This window comes from Durio zibethinus, chromosome 7, assembly GCF_047325235.1.
Source record: "Durio zibethinus cultivar Kanyao isolate XHJ-2024 chromosome 7, ASM4732523v1, whole genome shotgun sequence".
Classification (NCBI taxonomy): domain Eukaryota; kingdom Viridiplantae; phylum Streptophyta; class Magnoliopsida; order Malvales; family Malvaceae; genus Durio; species Durio zibethinus.
The window spans coordinates 22,606,246-22,628,292 of NC_143168.1; positions in this window are offsets into that span (position 1 = coordinate 22,606,246).

The following is a 22,047-nucleotide window of genomic DNA, read 5'->3' on the forward strand; positions in this document are numbered from 1 at the left end:
CAGCTTGGCGACTCCACTGGGGACTTTTGAGAGTCAGACCAAATTTTAGTTATGTGCTATTAAGAACTGTTAGATTTAATTGGTTTTATCTGATATTTAATTTAATTCTCTTTATTTTAATTTTTTAAAAATATATACATACAAGTTAATAAATAAAATAAATTGCTTGTTAGCTATTACTTTATTTTGATTTTGTGTTTATGATTTATTCATGTTATTTTGATTAATACATTCCTTTGCACACACTTTGCATATTTACTTGCATGCATGAGCTCTAGACCCGGGCTTTTTCCCTTTTAGGAGGAGGTGAAATAGCTACGCTCTCGTGAGGTGATAACCTCCGTATTTGCTAGCGAAACACTTCCACTCAGATTGAACCATTTCCGTTAGTAGCCTATAATGGGTGAGGATTGGAGAACCTTACTAGTCTGTAATGGACGATGATGTGAAAAATAGTCTGGGAACCGTTAGATGCATAAACCTTAACCCAACATATCGTAAGCTATATGAACCTTGCCAATCTTTTTATAGAAATAACCAGAAATGGATGATAAAAGAAAAGCATTTTCTAAAAAAATAAATTTTCTCTTTACATGCAGTTCATTCATTTGGTAATTGTTCAAATTTTATAATTTCATAAAATATTTTAGAATAAAGTGATTTTTTTAAGCATTATCCAACAAGCCAAAAAAAAAAAAAAAAACAAAAAGGTTTTCAGAAAAATTAAAGATTTTTCTTAAATTCTTTGTTTATTGGCCCAATCAAAAAAATCAATTTTCATGTCCTAGTTATTTTGTTTTCCCTTTTTAAAATTTTTTTTTATTTTGTTTCATCTTTTGCATTTCATACATCATAAAAAATAATATATGTATCCCATCCCATATACATCATAAAAGATAGTATCAGTTTCACTAGGTTGGCACAATACAAGCATTGCATTCCATGTAACATGCACTTGATAGGTTCATGCATTCCATACAAATATGTTGTATTAGTCATAGGAATACATCTCATCATTCATGTAAATATGTCATTGCATTTCATGCATATAAATTCATGAATGGTAGGGTCGTATGGAACAAACGTTACATTTCATATCCTGCTATCCCTGCAACATAATATTTTTTGCATACACATTCATGGTTGACGAAAATTTTTATTTGGGTCTTTGTACATATAAAAATCCATTGTCATAAGTATATATGCATTCTGTGACATTCTCATATTCATGTATTCATAAACATCTTTGTGTGTTTTTTTTTTTGTGATATTCATTCAATAAGGGTAATAGTCTAGAATTTTGGTCTAAGTTCTGGAATAAAATGTCTATCTTGGTGGGAATCAGAGTGACAAAAATGAAAGATCAATTGGAAGCAAGGATTAGTGCTTTGGAGTTGAATCAAGAGGAATTATGGCTTGAGTTTCGAGAGATGAAACAACAGATGGCTCAATTGATAGAAATGATTAGAGGTAGTGATGGAGTTAAGTTTGTTCCTCCTCAAAAACTATTGTCATTACTGTCAAGTCAAGGTCAATTGGCTTCCGTTAGTTCCAACACTCTGCCAGAGTATGCTAAAGCATTGGGTAATTTGAACAGTGATCAAAGTTTGGGTGAACTTAAGAGAAGAATGGGTGAACTAGCTACGTAAATAACTGAGCTCAAGAGTTTGATTTCCAATAAGGAGTCACCTGGCTTCAAACAACCATCACCAATTATCTCAAGTCTTAACCCATACCTAAATCCTCCTTATGACCATTTTCAACCTCTTTTCCAAACACCTAGGGTTTTCACCAAGAATTTCACACTTGAACCCATATCCACCATCTCATATTTCACAATCGTCTGTTCAGCATGCTATCCCATCACTACCTTTTGAACCCGATCTTCGACCCAGAGTTTCTCAATTCACCTCGAGACCAACTATACCAGCACATTTTCAGTAAAGTAAACCAACCATAGGATAGAAAAACTCTGATAATACCAAAGAAAAAACCCCTATTGATCCAATACCCATGTCTTACACAAAGTTATTCTCGCTGTTCCTAGGGAATTACCTCATTGTCCCTATTCCTGCTGAACCTCGTAAACCACCTTTCCCTAAATGGCATAACCCTAATGCCCAATGTGAATACCATTTTGGTGTTGTGGGCCATTCTCTGAAAGATTGCACAGCTTTGAAACATAGGGTGCAAAGATTGATGAAAGTCGGATATCTGAGTTTTGATGCCAAAATGAAGCCAATTATTCACGAGAACCCTTCTTTGATCCATGTTTAAATGGTAGGTAGTGCTGCAGATAACAGTAAAGTTGGTTAGAATGATGAATAAAAAGCTTTTAAGCAAAGAGTTATCCTCCCTAGTAATCACAGTCAACTATTTTTCAAGAAAGACAAAAGGAAGTGGGAGCATGTTTGGCACTTTTTGGCCCCAGTCCTAGAATGGTTCATGATTTGTAAATTTGATGCTTTTGAAAATGAATGAAAACTTCTTTTAACCTAGATTTTCTATGAATTGATGCATCTGTTTATTTTATTGGCGTGCCTAAAAAAGTATAAGAAAGAATGATGGTTGCAAGTATGTTTTCACCAAACTTTTGAGACATAAGAGATATATCTAGATGACCTATTTTGAATATAGGATGGAATTCAAGTTTCCCCTCACCAAAGTAACAAAATTTGACTTGCATATCATACATCATTTGCTTGAATTCATTATTTTTCATGCCAGCTAAGGATAAGGAATGATAATTGTAAATATATTTGTCAAACCTTCGAAGTAATTTTTTTTATATATATAATAGAATTCATGCCATGCATTTCTGACTTCTGGTAATTAATAAAAGGTTCAAGGATAGCTATTCTAGGAAACGTGATCAGTTGAGTCTGCATACTTATAACACTTGAGCCAGTACCATAATCATGAAAAATGAAGGTGCCAGTCGAATGGACAGAGTAGAAAAGGCCCAATGAGATATCGGTGAAATAGTTACGAGAATGCAACAAAACGTGAATAGACAACTGGCAGAATTAAAACAGATGATAGTGGAATTGACAGAAGAAAAAGAAGTTGTTGAGACGCACAGGATAAGGGAGGAAACAGCTATCAAGACACCATTGTATCCATCTGGGTTCTCATATGTTCAAGATCCTCATGTGTCACAAACACTTCCAACAACTTATCAACCTTATATTGGCCATTTTACCAAGTTACCATCAATTCAGACAAATGTCAATCTTGGACATACTCCTCACGACTTCACTACTATGCCTAATATGGATGATCATAAAGAATTAAAGAAATTGAAAAGGGTGCCAGATCCATCAGAAGATATAGTGATGAAAGATAAGTATGATCTATTAGAAGAGAGATTGAAAGCAATTGAAAGTTATGATTTGTACGAGAATGTTGGCGTCAGTGAACTTAGTCTAGTACCTGATCTTGTTATTCCATCAAAATTCAAAGCCCCAAGTTTTGAGAAGTATGATGGAACAAAATGCCCTTTAATACACATTACCATGTACTATCGAAAGATGACAGATTACACTCATGATGATAAATTGTTGATTCATTACTTTTAAAATAGTCTTACTGGACCTGCAGCAAGATGGTATGCTCAGTTAGATCAAAGTAAGATTTGCTCTTGGAATGAATTAGCTAGAGCCTTTCTAGCACAATCCAAGCATGTTGAAGATATGGTACCAGATAGGTTGTCCTTACAGAACATGAAGAAAATATCAACTGAAACATTCAAAGAATATGCACATAGATGGAGAGACATAGCAGCTCAAGTACAACCACCATTGTCAGAGAAAAAAAATTATTGTTCTTTTTGTCAATTCTTTGTACACTCCCTATTATGAAAGAATGATCAGGAATCTCTTCAAAAAATTTTCAGACATGGTGATTTCTGGTGAAATTATAGAAAATACAATTAAGAGTGGCAGGATTAGGTTAAAAGATACAACAGATGTTAAAAAAGAAAGTACATCAAAATAGAATAAAAAAAAGGTGCAAGCAGTCACACTGGAGGGGCATCTACCTAATAGCTTTATCCCATACAATCTTTATCTTGCTTATCAACCCCATCACCCTGCCATAAGTCATATCTCTTAAAACTCATATCTTTGCCAACCAAGCCAGCATTTGAGCTTTCCAACAAACTTTCATCCTCAAGTGGTCATTCATGATCTTGTTCTTACATTTGAATCCACCATCCGATCAACAAAGAATCGAAAGAGACCAAGAAATGATCAAGAAAAATTACCCATCCCTATTTCTCACCTTTTACCTTTACTAATAGAAGGTCGATATCTTACTCTTGTGCCTTTGAAAATAACACCAAATCCATCAGTAAAGAGTTACAATCCTAATGATAAATGTGATTACCATATAGGGGCAATTGGCCACTCAACTAAAAAATACAAGTAGTTGAAAGAAAAGGTTGAAGATCTTATCAAGAATGGTGTTCTGACTGCGGAGGTAATAAAACAATGAAAGTTGTTGACTCCATTCAATTGTCAAATGTGAGAAGTTGAGATGAAGAGGGAGGTGTCGAGTTTTGAAAATCAGGATAAGATGATTTTTTTTTTTTACTATGTATGTAAGACATGTGCATTATGTCTCTAGGAGTTATTTAACTTATTTTGGAAGAATTGAATACTTTGGATTTTTTTCATGAAATTTTCTCTTTATGCATTTGTTTGGATAAAAGTCTCACATAAGTAACTTTCAAAAAAAAAAGAGAAAAAGAAGTTTTATTTTGCAATAAATATGAAAAGATTCTTAAAGGAAATGGTGATGACTATTAGGAAAAAGCTCATCAAATACCTCCACATCTTTTCAAATACCTTCATGTCCCTAATCACTTAAATGATTAGACTCATCAACCATAACCTTTCAGGGAATGTGAGTTTGAGTTCAGACCTTAAAGGGCCGATAATCTTCTCCTGGACAAAGAACAAAAGAGATTAATTTTGAAAGTTTGTTTTGAATTTCAAAAATCGAATGTTCTTTCAAATTTTCCAATTGATAATTCAATGTGTGTCAAAATTTTACTATGACCATAGATACAAAAACACTTGAGCCTTTTTCTTAAATAACATTTGTTCCATGTCTTAAGGCACATTGAGAAAAAAAAAGAATCTCTTTCTGCCTAAAATAATTTATTTCATACCTTTATACCTTTTTTCTTCCTTTCACCAAGAAAATGCTAAAAAATTTTAGAGCCTAAAGAGCCTTTTGAACTATGCGATTAATCCTATACGACTTGGTCGTCGTTGAAACCTTGAGTAAAAAATATGGGGCATAAAAAAAAAAAAAACAAAACAAGTAAAAAAAAAAAACAAAAAGGACATATTCAATGATTTGCTCTTCTAGTCAAGTGATCATGTTGGAAATGATGAATAATGTACCTTGAAAATATGTACCTTGAAAATGAGAATTCAAGGCAAAAAAAAAAGGGGTGAGTAAAGTTGATGAAATTAAAGCTAAATGTTTCAAAAAAAAAGGTAAAAAAAGAAAGTCAGAGAGTGCTCATCAGGATCTTTGGCCTAATCACCCTGAATAACATATTTTGAGTCTATTTATCCATTCTTTCAGAATGCTTAACCTCGGCCTACATTACACACCTTGAAAAGCCTATTTTAATCAAATGTGGATACTTGGATTAAAGAGCAATATCCTTGAATTTGTATATACTTCTTGAATTCTTCATTGATAAAAAAAAATATAGCTCTAAGGTGAAAACCTCAAAAGGGCAGTTTAGAGCTAAAGTCATTTTTGAGGCCTCATAATGAATTTCATAGTTCCAAGGTTCTATCCAAAATAAAAGGTCTCGATACAAAGCCTCTTGAAGGACCAGTATCCATTAAAGACCTTCCTTAAAAAAAAAATGACCAACCTTATCTTCTTCTCAAATCTTATTTGAAAAGTAATGGCTAGTTTTGACTCATATTGAAGTATCACGTTTTCAATAAAAAAAGGTGTTTTAAAAATTATCTCTTTTTGTGAGCCCAAGATGAAATCTTTGCAACCCTTGTTGAGCTTTTCCATGAGATATGCCCACTAGTAAAAGGAGTTGAATTATCAATTACCCTCCCATCCATAAGCTTTCCAAACAGTGATCACCAACTTTTAAGAGATTCAGAAGTCTTGAATTCTAAATTTTTCATTAATTATGAAAATACTTTATGTGGGGTAATTTTTTATTACTTTTCAAAATTTTCAAGATTATTGAAGCATTTTGTACATAATATTGAAATCATCTTTTGGGTGAAAATGAAACAATGAAAATTTAAACAAAATTTTTTTTTAAAAAAAAAAAGACAAGAAGAGTCTTTGCATTTGCGTCGCTTGCATCTGCATCACAAGAAAGACATTCGTATTTACATCATTTGCATTGGCATTTGTATAAGACATTTGCATTCATACCATAAGAAGAATTTGCATTTGCATCATAGCATCTGTATTTTAAGAAAAGGTATTTGTAGGGGCATCTACATGAAAAGGACATTGTCATTTACATTGTGAAAAAGTCAAATATATCAAGCATTTGCATTCTTACGTTGGCATTGACATTTGCATCGACATTTCCATTAGCATCATTTGATGAGAATAGACATTTGTATCATGTTTGCATTTATCAATTTTGTAAGTATTAAAAAAAAAGGGGGGGGCATATTTTTAAAGTTTTAAAGTCTCTGTTTAAGAAGAACCGTTTTAAATCAAGATTTCAAAGCCCTATTTAAGAGGAATCAATTTCAATCAAGATTTGAAAGCCTTTGTTTAGAGGGAACCTTTCTTAGAAAAAGACCTTTAGAGTATCAAAAATCTCTGATCAGGCAAAAGCCATGTTTAAAAAGATTTTCAAGTTTTTAAAGTTTCATTGCCTCTGATTATGAGGAGCATTCAAAGATTTTGAGATTTATAAGACTTTCGGGCATAATTTCTAAAAGCCTCTGTGCATGACTTTCAAGATTAAAAGATTTTCAAATTTTAAAGTTTCATTGCCTCTGATTATGAGGAGCATTCAAAGATTTTAAGATTTGTAAGACCTCCGGGCATGATTTCTAAGACCTCTGGGCATAAATTCGATTCACGGTGTTATCCCAATCGATTCTTTATCTTTTGACTTGTGGTGTTATCCCAGTCGATTCTGTAAGACCTCTGGGCATGATTTTTAAGACCTCCGGGCATAAATTCGATTCGCGGTGTTATCCCGATCAATTCTTTATTTATGACTTACGGTGTTATCCCAATCAATTCTATAAGACCTCTGGGCATGATTTTTAAGACCTCCGGACATAAATTCGATTCACGGTGTTATCCCGATCGATTCTTTATTTTTGACTTACAGTGTTATCTCAGTCAATTTTGTAAGACCTCCGGGCATGATTCCGTAAGACCTCCGGGCATGATTTCTAAGACCTCTTGGCATAATTTCGATTCGCGATATTATCCCGATCGATTCTTTATTTCTGACTTGCGATGTTATCCCAGTCAATTCTGTAAAACCTCCGAGCATAATTTTTAAGATCTCTGAACAATTCTGTAAGACCTCCGGGCATGATTTTTAAGACCTCCGAGCATAATTTTGATTCGTGGTGTTATCCCAATCGATTTTTTATCTTTCGACTTACGGTGTTATCCCAGTCAATTCTGTAAGACCTCTGGGCATGATTTCTAAGACCTCCGAGTAATTTTGTAAGTCCTCCGGGCATGATTTCTAAGACCTCCGGGCATAATTTCGATTCGTGATGTTATCTCGATCGATTCATTATTTTTTGACTTGCGATGTCATCCTAATCGTTTTGTGTTTTAAAAAAAAAATCACGATTCGGACAAAATCGTTGTATTTGTCTTTGCCCTATTCTTGATTCTCAGTAATGTGCAAAGAGGGACAGCTGTAGACACCGATTTTGTCCGGGTCTACTGTTTTAATTTTAATAATAATAATAATAATATTTTTAATAAAAAATAAAATAAAATAATTATTAATAAACAAAAAAAAGTAAATAAACAAAAGAAACAGAAAACGACAGAAAGCAGGGCGGTTGATGCCTGACACCAGCCACCCTACAGTCACCACTAGTAGCCCCGATCAGCCACCCTATAGCCCATCTCCTGCCACTCCATATAGCCACCCCTACAACATCATCTGCTCCTTAAAAACTCCCTACTTTTTCCCCAAGAAGCTCTGAAAATCCCCTTCAACAACTCTCGAACCCTCTTTTCCGAAAGCTCTCGGAATCCTTTTCGAAAACTCTCAGACGAACCACACCCCCTCAAAATACTTTCAACAACCCCAAACACCATACCAAACCCATACCCAAACAGAAATGCCAAAACAGATCTACACAAAACACAAAAAAAATAAACACAGTCCTTCCCGCAGGGGGAACCTCAGCGCCAAGCTTCTTGCAAGAACAAAAAAGGAATCAGATCAGCCTTCATTTTACAAAAAACAAAAAAAAATAGTAAACTCAAAAAAGTTCAAACCACGATCTACGTCTATCGGGGCTTGTTCTCTTAAAAAGAACCTCGGATCTGAACTCAAAAGGTCGAGAGGAGCATCGCGATGAATTTTGATAATTTTTCGACCACCGACGACCAGGTGTCGGTCGGTGCGGTGTTTCGACGATTGGACGGCGGGCAACCAGACCTCTCTCCCAGAGCTCTCTCTTCCTTACTCTTTTTTTTTTCTGAAAACAGAAAATAATGAACCAAAAAAAAATCTTTAGCTATATATAGTAAAGCAAAAACTCAAAACGACGTCGTTTAGGGAAAGACCCAAAACGATGTCATTTTAACCAAGGAGGATCCGTGCGTAGACCCGGATCCAACCCGAGATCTCTCACAAATCGACCCGCCAACCCGTTTCAGCCAACCTTGAACCAGTTCATACGAACCGTGCAAGAAATCGATCTAAACCGTCGGATCGTCGAACCGCTGACCGAATCGCAAACTTATCAGATCAGTCCAAACCAGCGTTGACCGGACCGTTGACCGATCCGATTCAGGAAAAACAAATTTTTTTTTAATTTTCTATTTTTTATTATTATTTTTGTTATTTTAAGTATATTTTTATATTTATGCTTGATAAATTTCTAAATTTGTTAGAATAAATGTTTAATTGTTTTAATAATAATAAAATTGAAAACAAATAATAATTAAAAATATTTTAAAAATGTTCAAAAAAAATATTTATTATTATTATTATTATTTCTGCCTAGATGTTGGAGGGAATAAAAATATTTTTTGAAAAAAAATAATTCCACCTAGATGTTAGGGAATTATTATGAATAAATTTTCATATAAAAAAAACACACAAGAAATTTTTAATTAGTTTTCAAAAATTATAAAAAATTGAACTTGATTTGAAACTCCACCTAGATGATGGGAATTTTTAGAGATGTTCACGTTTTACGAAACCTTAAACACTAATTTTTATTTTTCAAAATCCTAGGTTTCTAAAACCCTTAAAATTCAAAATCTCTCCAAAATCCCTAAAATCTAAACCCTTAAAACCAAACCTTCAAAACCTCTACTCAAACTCTTATTCAAAATCTCCTAAAAATCCTAAGGACACGTGTGAAAATTTTATTTGAAGTAATTTGTTTCCGAATACCGCCTAGATGATGGGGTATTTAGGAAATTTTACTTCGTTCAGTCTTTTCACACGATTTCTTAATTCGTTATAATAATAAGATTAATAAATAAAAAGTATAACAGTAAATTGGGATCTTAAATATAAACAGTCGCACCTAAGCTTTGCCTAGATGTTAGAGAATTATGGTGGTCTCATTATACTTAAGAATCTAACTTTTTAATTACATTTTATTTTACATAACATTCATTGACATACACATATTAGCATGTTATTATTAGTATTTATTTGTACTATTCTGTCTTTAATTTTTATTTGTACTACTTTTAAAAAAAATTATGATATTACAAAATAAAATAAAAATAACATTCTGAAAAAAATAATTCTTGGTACTCTGCCTAGATGTTAGAGAGTCACAAACAATTTTCTATAAAGAGTGCTATTTCATTTTAAAGATCGTTGTGTTAAATCTTAAGCGAAAAGAGTTATTTCAAATTCTGCCTAGATGTTGGAGAATTTTAAGATAATTCTTTAACTTAAATATTTTCTCAATATTCCTAAATAAAAATTTTAGCAAAAATATTTTTTTCAAGTGAAAGAAATTAGTGTTAAATTTGACATTAAAACCATTTTTATCCAACACCGAAAATAGTGCATAATTAAATGGTACCAATTTATGGGCGTTATGGGGGTGCTAATCCTTCTCCATGTGTAACCGACTCCCAGACTCAACCTGATTTTTCGTAGATAGAAATTTATCTTTTTGATAAACTTTAAACCTATTTTTATAGTTTTATCAAAAAGATAACCTTTTGGGTGGCCAATCACACCCTAACAAAGATTGGTGGTGACTCCCCCCTTTTATTTTTCTTGATTTTAAAACATCATCTTTTACATCGACGGTCTCAAAACCGTTACGACAAACATTGCTGTCAAAGTAGCCAAGGCGTCAGCAATCTGGTTTTCTTTTCGAGGAACAAGCTGAAATTGAATCTCTTTAAAATGTTTCTTCAAGCCAGCTATGTGCCTTTGGTATAACACTAGTTTCGAGTCTCTGGTCTCCCATTCACCCTTTAGTTGATAAATTACCAAGGCTAAATCCTTATATACTTATAGTGTTTCAATTTCCTTTTCAATGGCCATCTGTAACCCCATGATGCATGCTTCATATTCAGCAACATTGTTTGTACAATTGAAATCTAACCTTACAGTACATGGGTAATAATTTCCTTCTGAGGATATTAGCACTACTTCAATGCCATGCCCTATTATATTGGATGTCCCGTCAAAAAACATTTTTCATACTTCTTTTACAGGCTCTTTATCTTCATCTGAAAACTCAAACTTCATAGGTTCATAATCTTCTGTAGTTCAATCAGTAAGAAAATCAGCAATTGCACTCTCTTTTATAGATTTTTATGCCACATACACAATAACATATTCTGAGAGCATAACCTGCCATCTCGTTAGCCTATCTACTTGTTCGAGCATAACTTGCCATCTCGTTAGCCTATTTTTGAAAGATAGTTTTTCAAAAATGTACTTGAGGGGATCCAATTTCGATATTAGTCACGTCGTATGGTAGAGCATGTATTGTCTGAGTCTACGAGTAGTCCAAGCTAAGGCACAACATATTTTTTCTATTTTGGGATACTTGGCCTCGTACTTTGTAAACTTTTTACTCAAATAGTATATAACATGCTCTTTCTTACCAATTTCATCTCTTTGCCCCAATACACATCCCATCGATTTTTTTTGAACCGTTAGATATAAAATCAACGATCTTCCTGTAACTGGTGAAACAACACCGGTGGGCTTGTCAAATACTTTTTAATCTTTTCAAATGCATTTTGGCATTCTTCATCCTATTCACCAGGATTATTTTTATGAAGCAACCTGAAGATTGGATCATATTTCGAGGTAAGTTGGGATATGAAGTGAGAAATATAATTCAATCACCCTAAAAAACCTCTCACCTCCCTTTGAGTGTGTGGTGCTGACAATTTTTGAATGGTTCAAATTTTATCAGGGTCTACTTCTATACCTCTTTTACTGACTATAAACCCTAATAGTTTTCCAGATTTAACACCAAAAGTGCATTTGTCTGGATTTAGCTTGAGCTGGTATCTCTGTAATCTTTTAAAAAGCTTTCTGAGATTAACAACATGATTTTCCTCTTCCTAAGACTTAGCCATCATATCATCAACATATACTTCTATCTCCTTATGCATCATATCATGAAAGAGAATGACCATCGCCCTTTGATATGTGACATCAGCATTGTTTAGCCCAAAAGGCATAACTTTATAGTAAAACGGGCCTTACATTGTCACAAATGTAGTTTTCTCCATATTTTCACAAGCCATTTTGATCTGATTATAGCCAGAGAACCCGTCCATGAATGAAAAAGTGGAGTGCTTAGCAGTGTTATCCACAAGGGTATCAATATGTGGCAACGAAAAATTATCCTTTGGGCTAGCCCTATTTAAATCTCGATAGTCCACACACATTCTAATTTTTTCATCTTTCTTAGGAACTGGGACTATATAGGCTATCCATTCAGGGTACTTGGCTACTTCTAAGAAATCAGCATTAAATTACTTTTTTACTTCTTCTTTTATTTTCAGTAACATTTCTGGCTTTATGCGTCCCAACTTCTGCTATACTGATCAACATTCTAGTCTTAAAGGTAACCTATGCTCAACCACTTTTATGCTAAGTCCTGGCATATCCTGGTAAGATCATGTAAATACATCCATGTACTCTCACAGTAGATTCACTAACTTTTACTTCTCAATTGGTGATAGTGAAGTACCGATCTTAACTTTTTTTTTATTGTCACCATCTCTCAAATTTAATGGGTCAGTTAATTTTTGGTGGGGTTCTATAATTTTTTTTTCTTATTCCATCCATTTTAACAAATCATGAGGTAAATCGTAGTCTTTTGAATCAACATCATTATCAAGCTCGTTAATGTGAGTCAAATTTTCAAAATCAAACTCGATGTTTTTGCCTTGGTCATCTATAATGTTCATTATTAGAAAACCTAAAAATAGGTATAATCACAAAGAAATATATATTGATCTTGGCAAGGGCAAAGAGAATGGTAATGAAAAAGGAAAGAAAAATGAAAAATATAAAACATGGTATAAGTGAAATGCATTGTATTAATCATTTTATTAAGATAATGAAAATAAGCCCATACAACCTCCGCATGCTTTTGGGCAGAAGCAATTGAAATTTTCAGGTTAAAAGGTTCAAGGACAACAAAAATGGCACACCATTCTTCAAGTATCCTAAAAAGGAAAAAAGATCTCTTCATCTTGCATGACTCCTTCATCTGCTTCCACTTGAAATCATGAGAAAGCTTCCTCTAATCCCATTACCAATCCTTCTTGTTCAACTCCTGTTAACCCAGGATAGATATGCCCGACTGAACGAAAGGTTTCATACAAATAAGGGAACACCATTTTCCCATCAATCAAATTTTACCTTTTTAGGTGTGCCATTCTCTTTTTTTTTTCTCTAGCATTACATTTTTTTATCAACAACTATAGGCTTATTGCCTAACCACCATCTTTTTTTATTTTTAACCGAGCTTGGTGCTCTTGTGATTCTTTGTAGAGCTTTTCCTAAGCCTTGCCTGGCTCACTAACCCTTGCCAGCAGTCTGTTTGATCACCATATTCGTAGCTTTTGATAATTAAGGGATAGATATCCTTAACCCTTCTCTTACGTAAGTAACATTTACTGCTTCAAAAGCTTTGAAAAAACATTCAATCGCTTCTTTTGTTGCCTCAACGTAGGGAATTATTAAGGTTTTTATTACCAACAAATCCTCTTCACCATCCACATAGACTTGTTTTCCTTCTATGATGAATTTTACCTTCTGATGTAGAGATAAAGGTACAATTTTAATCGTGTGAATCCAAAATCTTCCAAATAGACAACTATATACAGGAGTTATGTCCATTACTTGAAATATGATGTTAAAGGTACAAGAATCGATCTGTAATGGAATTTTTATATCACCAATTACCTTTCTTCGTGCCTCATCAAATGCTCTTACAATCATATGGTTCTTTCGCATATAAGAGGGATCCACTGGAAGGTTTGACAATGTTGTCAGAGGTATAACATTAATAGATGATCCATTATCAATCAACACTTTAACCATAGTGTTGGACTTGCACTTGACAGTAATATGTAAAGCTTTAACATTACCACGTCCTTTTAAAGGTATTTCATTATCATTGAAGGTGATAAAATTTGAGGCTATAATATTTTCAACCATATGATCTACCTTATCAACAAAAATGTTATGCTCGACATAAGCTTGGTTGAACACTTTCAACAAAGCATTCCTATACGACTCAGAATTCAATAGTAATGACAGTAAGAAAATACGAGCTGACAGTTTATTTAGCTGGTCAACCACACTGTACTCACTGTGTTTGATGATCTTTAAAAACTCACAAGCTTCTTTTTTTATCACCGGTTTGTTAATTTGCACTTTCGAGCTTACCACTGATTGAGAATCTTAGCTTTCTCTTGTGTCTTTTTCTCTTATCTCGCCTTTTCTTTTCTTGGCCCTTTTTGACATTTCAGAAGTGTAAATTCGACCACTTCGGGTCATTCCTCCTACTCCTGCTATGTTGGCAGTATTCTTCATCCTTGGATTATTCAAGGTCATATTAGGCCCTCACATCAATACATCATAATCGTATCTCCGTAGGATTGCTTTATCGATTTGATAAGGGAATGGACATTGGTGTCTTGGAAGAGAAGATGGGTTTTTCAATTAAGGGCTTTGGTTTCTCATCATAGAAGACAGTGAGAGTTTTGAGAATAAAAAACTTGTCAAGATGCTTATCACCCATTGTATTCACACTATTTTCATCACATTCATCATAGAACTCAATGATGGCTTCATCCATGAAGCTCTATAATGTTCACTTAAAGGCCTCACAACTTTGGATTGAATGTCCAATTATTTTCTCATGGTATTTACAAAAATGGTCACGGTTTTCATGACTTTCGTTATCTAAAAATAATGATTGAATCATGCCCGTCTCATACAAACAGTCGTACACCTGTTTAAAAAAGATCTTCACTTCATCCGTGCATCTTTTGATCTTTACATATTTTTCCTTACCCACCATATTGATTTTTTTTTCGATGTAATCCGACAAAGGGTTTCCACTAACACTTGACTTGAATTTGGTATCAAAAGACAAAACCCCATCATTTATCAAACCTTGCACCTTGTGTTTAAATGCCATGCAATTTTTAGTAGAGTGTCTTATAACTCCGTAATGATAATCGCACTTGGCGTTAGGGTCATACCAACTTGGGTAAGGTGATTTTAATGGTTTCGCATAAGTAGGAGCGACAAGGTGGCCTCTCATTAATTAAGGGTACAAATCGGTGTAAGACATGAGACTTAGGTTAAAATGAGGTCTTTCTCGATTGTTATTATTCTGTGAGTTTCTTTGATTACTGTTTGAGTAGGTTGATCAGGTAAATAGTTGAGCTGGAGGTACAGAGGTGTAATTGGATAATTAAGGGCTAAAACTTGGTCAGGGTAACGATTGTTGGGGTGCTCGGTAATGGTATGGTTATTGAGAGATTTGGTTTGTGACAGGGTAGTAAGAGGGATATGGATTATATGGGACAAAAAGATGGTGTGAGAGATTTCTGTGAATGACAGCATATGTCTCTTACTCTTTCTTCTTTAAAGTTACTGTCTTCTTTTCGGACCCTTCAATTTTACCACTTTTGACAGTGTTCTCTATCATCTCTCCTGAGATTACCATATAAGAGAAATTTTTCGTGGCATTCCCCATCAATCTATCATAATACGGGGCTTTCAGTGTATTGACAAATAACACATTTATCTCTTTTTCAGTCAGTGGCAGTTGGACCTGGATCGCTGCATCTCTCTACCGATATGCATATTTCTTAAATGTTTTCATTGATTTCTTTTCTATATTTTATAATGACAGCCTATCAGGGGCTGTATCCAAGATACGTTTATACTGAGCAAGAAAAATTTTGGCCAAGTCTTTTCATGAACAAATCTTGCTCTGATCTAACGCACGTATTATTTAGCTGTTGAACTAATCAAACTATCTTGAAAACAGTGTATCAAGAGTTTATCATTATGGGTATGACCCGTCATCTTTCTATTAAACATGGTAATATGAGTGGAAAGACACTTTGTTCCATCATATTTCTCAAAATCTGGGGTCTTGAATTTTGGTGGGATAACCAAGTCAAGCATTAGGCTCAACTCATTGGCTTCAACAATCCCATAAATGTCATTACCTTCAACCGCTTTGAGCCTCTCTTCAAGTTGGTCATACTTGTTTCGTATTTCTGAGTTTATCATAGGCTTCGACATTTCACGGGACTTCTTCTGTTCAATTGGTTTATCAAGATTTGGTATTATAGTGGGATCAACTGGGATAGGCCTATCATTAATATTTAAGTGGATTGATTGTTGGCCAGCAGCATGATTGACATAGGGATATGGTTGCACACTTGGTGGGTGTATGTGCATGCCACGAGGGGCTTGAGCTTGGGCTTAAGATGGAGTGAATCCAAAAAGATAGAGTGGTTCTTTCGCATTAACTTCTTCTTCTATCCTTGATGCCCCAGCAACTTCTTTACCTTTCACTAAACCAGTTAGTAATTATCTTAATTCAGCCATCTGGGCTTCGATACTTTACTGTATCTCCATCACTCTTTCTTTTATTTCTTTTTATGCCCTTTCGACTCTCTCAAATCTGGTTACGTTCTCTTCTTCCATAACTCGAGCTTGAGAACGAGTATTATATCTATGCAGAATTGCCTGACTTAGATTCTTCAGCTTTGCTAACCTTGAACTTTAGTTTATTAACCGTGAATTAGAACGCATGATATAATATCATTACTTATTTGCTTTTATTAAAATACATGTATGGAATGAATGATATGCAAATTATGGGTATTATTTTAGATCAATCAAAACAAAAAAAAACTTTCATTAACCATGGGGGCCTTTATACATCATCTGATCATTCTTGCGTTAAAACCATAAAAATATTTGATTTGAGCATATTGCTCCCTAGCTTCACACAAGAAATTCAATAATCTCTAACCATGGCTTTGAGTTGGTACAATCTTTTATTCCAGTATTTTTGCCTTTTCAACCATGTTGCTTGCTTTTCGAACAGCCTTGTAGATTTGAGCAGTCAGATGTTCGATGTATTGTTACCTTCATAAACTTTTTGCTTTCCACATCTCTTGAGCATCCACATTCATGTTACAAGTGCGAGCCCAATAATCCTCTCTCTCTCTTGTCATTCAGCTAAAATCTTATCTATGTGACTCTGATTGCTTGTCAGTTACAGCTCCAAACTCATTAATTCATGCTCTAGAGCTTTTTTTTCACTTTGCAAATCGAAGTTCCTATTTTATTCCTTCCTTAGTTCAGCTTTCAGCTTCTCACTTTCTTTTTGGTACCGTGCTACCTTTTCAGAAGCTCCTAAAAGTTTTTCTTTCCATTCATGTTATTCTTTGGTGAGTGCAGAGATCATTTTTTTGTTCTCTCGAGCTCTATTCTTCCAATATTCCACCATATCTCATAGTTCTTCCACATCCTTCTTAGATCCTTTCAAAGGTTTACTATCCAACCTTAATTTTTTATTTTCTTGATACAAATTTTACAGATCCTCTTTCAATACTTTTTCTTCTTTAGTCAACTTCTGTACTGCATCATCTTTTATCATCAAATCATATCTCAGTTAGTTAATTGATCTATCATAGCCATCTTTTCTTTCTCTAACCTTTTCTTTTCAATTTTAAACTCTTGTTGAGTGATCTTAAAAGTCGATAATATCGGTACTGAAATAGGAGCTGGCAATTTCTTTGAAACATCGACTGGTAAAGGCCTAATTTCATTAATCATTTTCATCTTTCATGCAAGGTAACCTTCTGTAACATTATCTACAAATCTAGCTGGACTCATTCGGTTGACTTGCTTCCATGCTTTGATGATTTCACAAACCCTTTTCACATAATCGGGTGTCCCACAATCGAACTTGAGTGAACTGAGTTCATGAGTCATAGGGATAAACTGCCGTGAGTCATATTGTCTTTGAACCGTAAGAGTTGCATAACTCACTGCCCCTCATATTCCTGACAAGGGTACCCATGACTCGTTTCCACAACTATACAAGATGGCCATAAGAATTATCCATGATGCCCTCCATATTACATCCTCACTATTAAGCTTTAGAAAGAATGCCAACCACTAATCTTTTGTCCAATCTTTTCTCCATTCTTTAGCCACAAACTCCTTGATAATACTGAAATAAACAGAGAATGGCCAAAATGTTGTCTTTTTTTTAAAAAAAAATGGCTTCTAAGCCAGAAAAAAAGTAATTGAGCACACCTTATAAATCATCATTCACCCTTTTTTCGATAAAAATTAAGTGATCTAATAGTCTCTGCCAAAATAGTTAGTGAAGGATTTATTCCTTTATTTAATTGTTCAAAAAAGTCAATTACTGATGCTTCTATATGCCCTAACACCTTAAGAAATATCATCAATCCATACACAGTCAAAGCAAACACATCCAAGATCAATTTCAATATACTTCTTTATGTACTCGAGCAGAAAAGCTGATGGAATGGTCTCAACCTCATTCTTTTTCTTCTTATGTTTGTCTATCTCTTCAACCTCTACTTGCACGATCTTGCCTAACTTTTTCTATATCCAGTAGTCTTATGCTCTTTCCAATAGATCTTATCTTAATTGATAAACTCTATCTGGAGTAAAGAAGAATATTCTTCGATCGTGGACGTCAAATCTTCTTGGTTGAATACAAAGCATCGATAAGATGGATCCCAAAATTGTATTGCAGCTCTCATAAGTTGTTCATCAACCTTCACTGACATAAGCAGTGCCACATCCCTGTATTTCTTGAAAAAAGATTGTTTTCTCTCTGTTCTCCACTATTTCCAAATGGCTTCCAATTTTGATATATTATTTTGACTGAGATCCATATACATTAACTGTGGTAGCACCGATATGTGACCATCTACTAAGCAATCTCTTTATTTTCCCTGAGTACTTTCTGAATGGCTCTTGACCTCTAAGTAGCTCTTACATATTGATGACATCCTTTAGGTTTTCTGAAAGTTTTTCTTGCTAAAGATTGGTCCAAAATAATATCCTCTAGAAATATGGTACCTATATGATGCATGCAACAAAATTGAAGACAACAAAAGAATTAAACAAATCAATAATGTAAATAAAATAAATAAATAAAAATGAATAAATGAATGAACAAGTATAACATGTGTCATAACAGAATATACATGTGTCCTAATTTAGGTAATTTTCTCGTAAAAGGGACAACATGGCTCTATCCTAAAGTTGGACCTTACGGCTCACTATATGTCGGATTAAGATTTACGTATCTAAAGGTTCCCAAACTATTCCTCACATCATCGTTTATTATAGACTAGTAAGACTCCCCAATCCTTACCCATTACAAGCTACTAATGGAATGGGTTCAATCTGAGTGGAAGTGTTTCATTAACAAATGCGGAGGTTATTACCTCACGAGAGTGTAGCTACTTCGCTTTCTCCTAAAAGGGATAGAGCTCAGGTCTAGAGCTCATGCATGAATATGCAAACTGTGTGCAAAATAATGTATTAATCAAAATACCATAAACTCAAAATTAAAATAAAATAACAACTAACATACAATTTATCTTATTCCTTAACATATATATTTTTGAAAAATCAAAATAAAGGAGATTAAATGAAATGTCAAATAAAACCAATTAAATCCAACAATTCTTAATAGCACATAATTAGAAGTTTTAGCTTAACTCTTGAATTTCTTTCCCAGTGGAGTCGCTAAGCTGTCATAACGGTTTTGGGACCGCCGGACGTAAAGTGTTTTAAAATCGAGAGAAATAAAAGGAGTCACCACCAATCTTTGTTAAGGTGTGATTGGCCACCCAAAAGTTTATTTTTTTAATAAAACTATAAAAACGGGTCTAAAGTTTATCAAAAAGATAAATTTTGGTCTACGAAAAGTCAGGTTGGGTCCAAGAGTTGGTTACGTGCGGAGAAGGATTAGCACCCCCACAACGCCCATAAATTGGTACCATTTAATTATGTGCTATTTTCGGTGTTGGATAAAAATGGTTTCAATTTGAAATTTAACACTAATTCCCTTCATTTGAACAAATATAATTTTGTTAAAGCTCTTTATTTAGGAATATTGAGAAAATCTTAAAGTTAAAGAATTATTTTAAAATTTTTCAACATCTAGGCAGAATTTAAAATAACTCTTTTCGCTCAAGATTTAACACGATAATCCTTAAAATAAAATAACAATCTTTATAGAAAATAATTGTTAGTGACTCTCCAACATCTAGGCAGAGTATCAAAAATTATTTCTTTCGGAATGTTATTTTTATTTTATTTTGTAGTATCACAACTTTTTTTTTAAAATGCGTTATTCTTTTTTTTTATTGTAAAAATTTTATCATCAAATAGTAAATGAAAATTAAAGATAGAATAATGCAAATAATTACCAATGATAACACGTTGAAGGATGTATGCCAATGAATGTTATGTGGAATGAGATGCAATTTTAAAGTTGGGTTTTAAGTATAATGAGACCACCCCGATTCTCAAACATCTAGACAGAGCTTAGGTGTGACTGTTTATATTTAAAATTCCAATTTACTATTATACTTTCTATTTATTAAAGTTATTATTAATGCGAATTAAGAACTTGTATGAAAAACTTAATGAAATAAAGTTTCCTAAATACCCCATCATCTAGGCAGCATTCGGGAACAAATCATTTCAAATGAGATTCTTACACATGTCCTTAGAATTTTCAAAATGTTTTGAATAAGGGCTTGCGTAGAGGTTTTAAAGGTTAGGGTTTCAAGATTTTGAAGATTTGAATTTTAAGGGTTTGGATTTAAAAGTATTTCAGATTTTAGAGGTTTTAGAAAACGCGAACATCTCTAAAAATTTCTAACATCTAGGTGGACTTTCGAAGAAAGTTCCATTTTTATAATCTTTTTTTTAAATTAATTTAAGAAACATAATTTTTTTATATAAAAATGTTCTTTTTTTTTTACAAAAAAAAAGATTCCTTTTTTATGAAAACTTATTATCAAAAATATTATTAGCTTATTTAGTATTTTTTATAATAATAATTCCCCAATATCTAGGAAAAATTATTAATTTTGAAATATGATTTAATTCCCTCCAACATCTAGGCAGGAAAAAAATTTTCTATTATTATTATTATTTAAGCATTTTTAATATTTTTTTATTATTATCGTACTTTGTTATCATTTTATTATTATTAAAACAATTAAAAAAACTTATCCTAACAAATTAAAAACTTATCATGCATAAATATATAAAGAAAATACTTAAAATAACAAAAATAATAATATATAAAAAAAATTCAAAAAAAAAAATTTTTTTACCTGAACCGGATCGGTCAATGGGGTTCGATTGGACCGAAAAAGGTTCAGTTCAGCGGTGGTTCAGTTGGGCCGGCTAAGGCGTGGTTCAGGCCGATCGAGGGAGCGATTCGGTCCGATCTGATCAAACCGATTCAAAGCCGCTGAGAAGCCAGGGTAGCGGGTCGGTTGCGCGAACCCCGGGTCAGGTTCAGGTCAACGCGCGAATCCTCCTTGGCCTAAACGACATCGTTTTGGGCGATAACTTTCTATATAAAATGAAAATTTTTTTTTGTTCAGCTATTATTCTGTTTTCAGAAAAAAAAAAAAAAGAAATGAGAGCTCCAAAGCTCTCGTCGTCCGATCGTCGAGCTGTCGTGCCAACCGCCGCCCAGACCGTAGGTGGTTGTCGTCGTCGGTGATCGTCAGTGATCGAAAAATACTGAAATTCACCGCAATGCTCCTCTTGGCCTCTTGAGTTCAATTCCCTAGATCTATTGGTGAAGTTTCGGTCAAATCTTTTTTTTTTTGTATTCTGACTTTTTTATTTTTTTTTTGAAACTGACTTTGTTTTTTTCTGTGCAGGGGCTCTCGACGCTGGGTTCCTCCCTACGGGGAGGACTGTTTGATTTTTTTGGTTTTTTTTTTTGTTTTTGGCAGAATCTCTCCCTCATTCTTTGTGTCTCTTCTTTGGTTTGGCTAGAGCTCTATTTATAGAGCTTCAACCGTGCATGTTTGAGGGGAGGGCATGGGGCTCGGCATAGGGTGTAAGCACGAGCCCCATGCATCTTTTATTGTTTTTTTGGCAACATCTGGCAGTGGCAGGATTAGGTGATCAGAAGGATGGGGGGTAGGGCATGGTGAGAGATGGGTGTAGGGTATGGTGACAGTGGTGTCGGGGGGAGGCACCACTGCCATCCTCGATTTTTTTTTTTTTTTATTCTTTTTTTT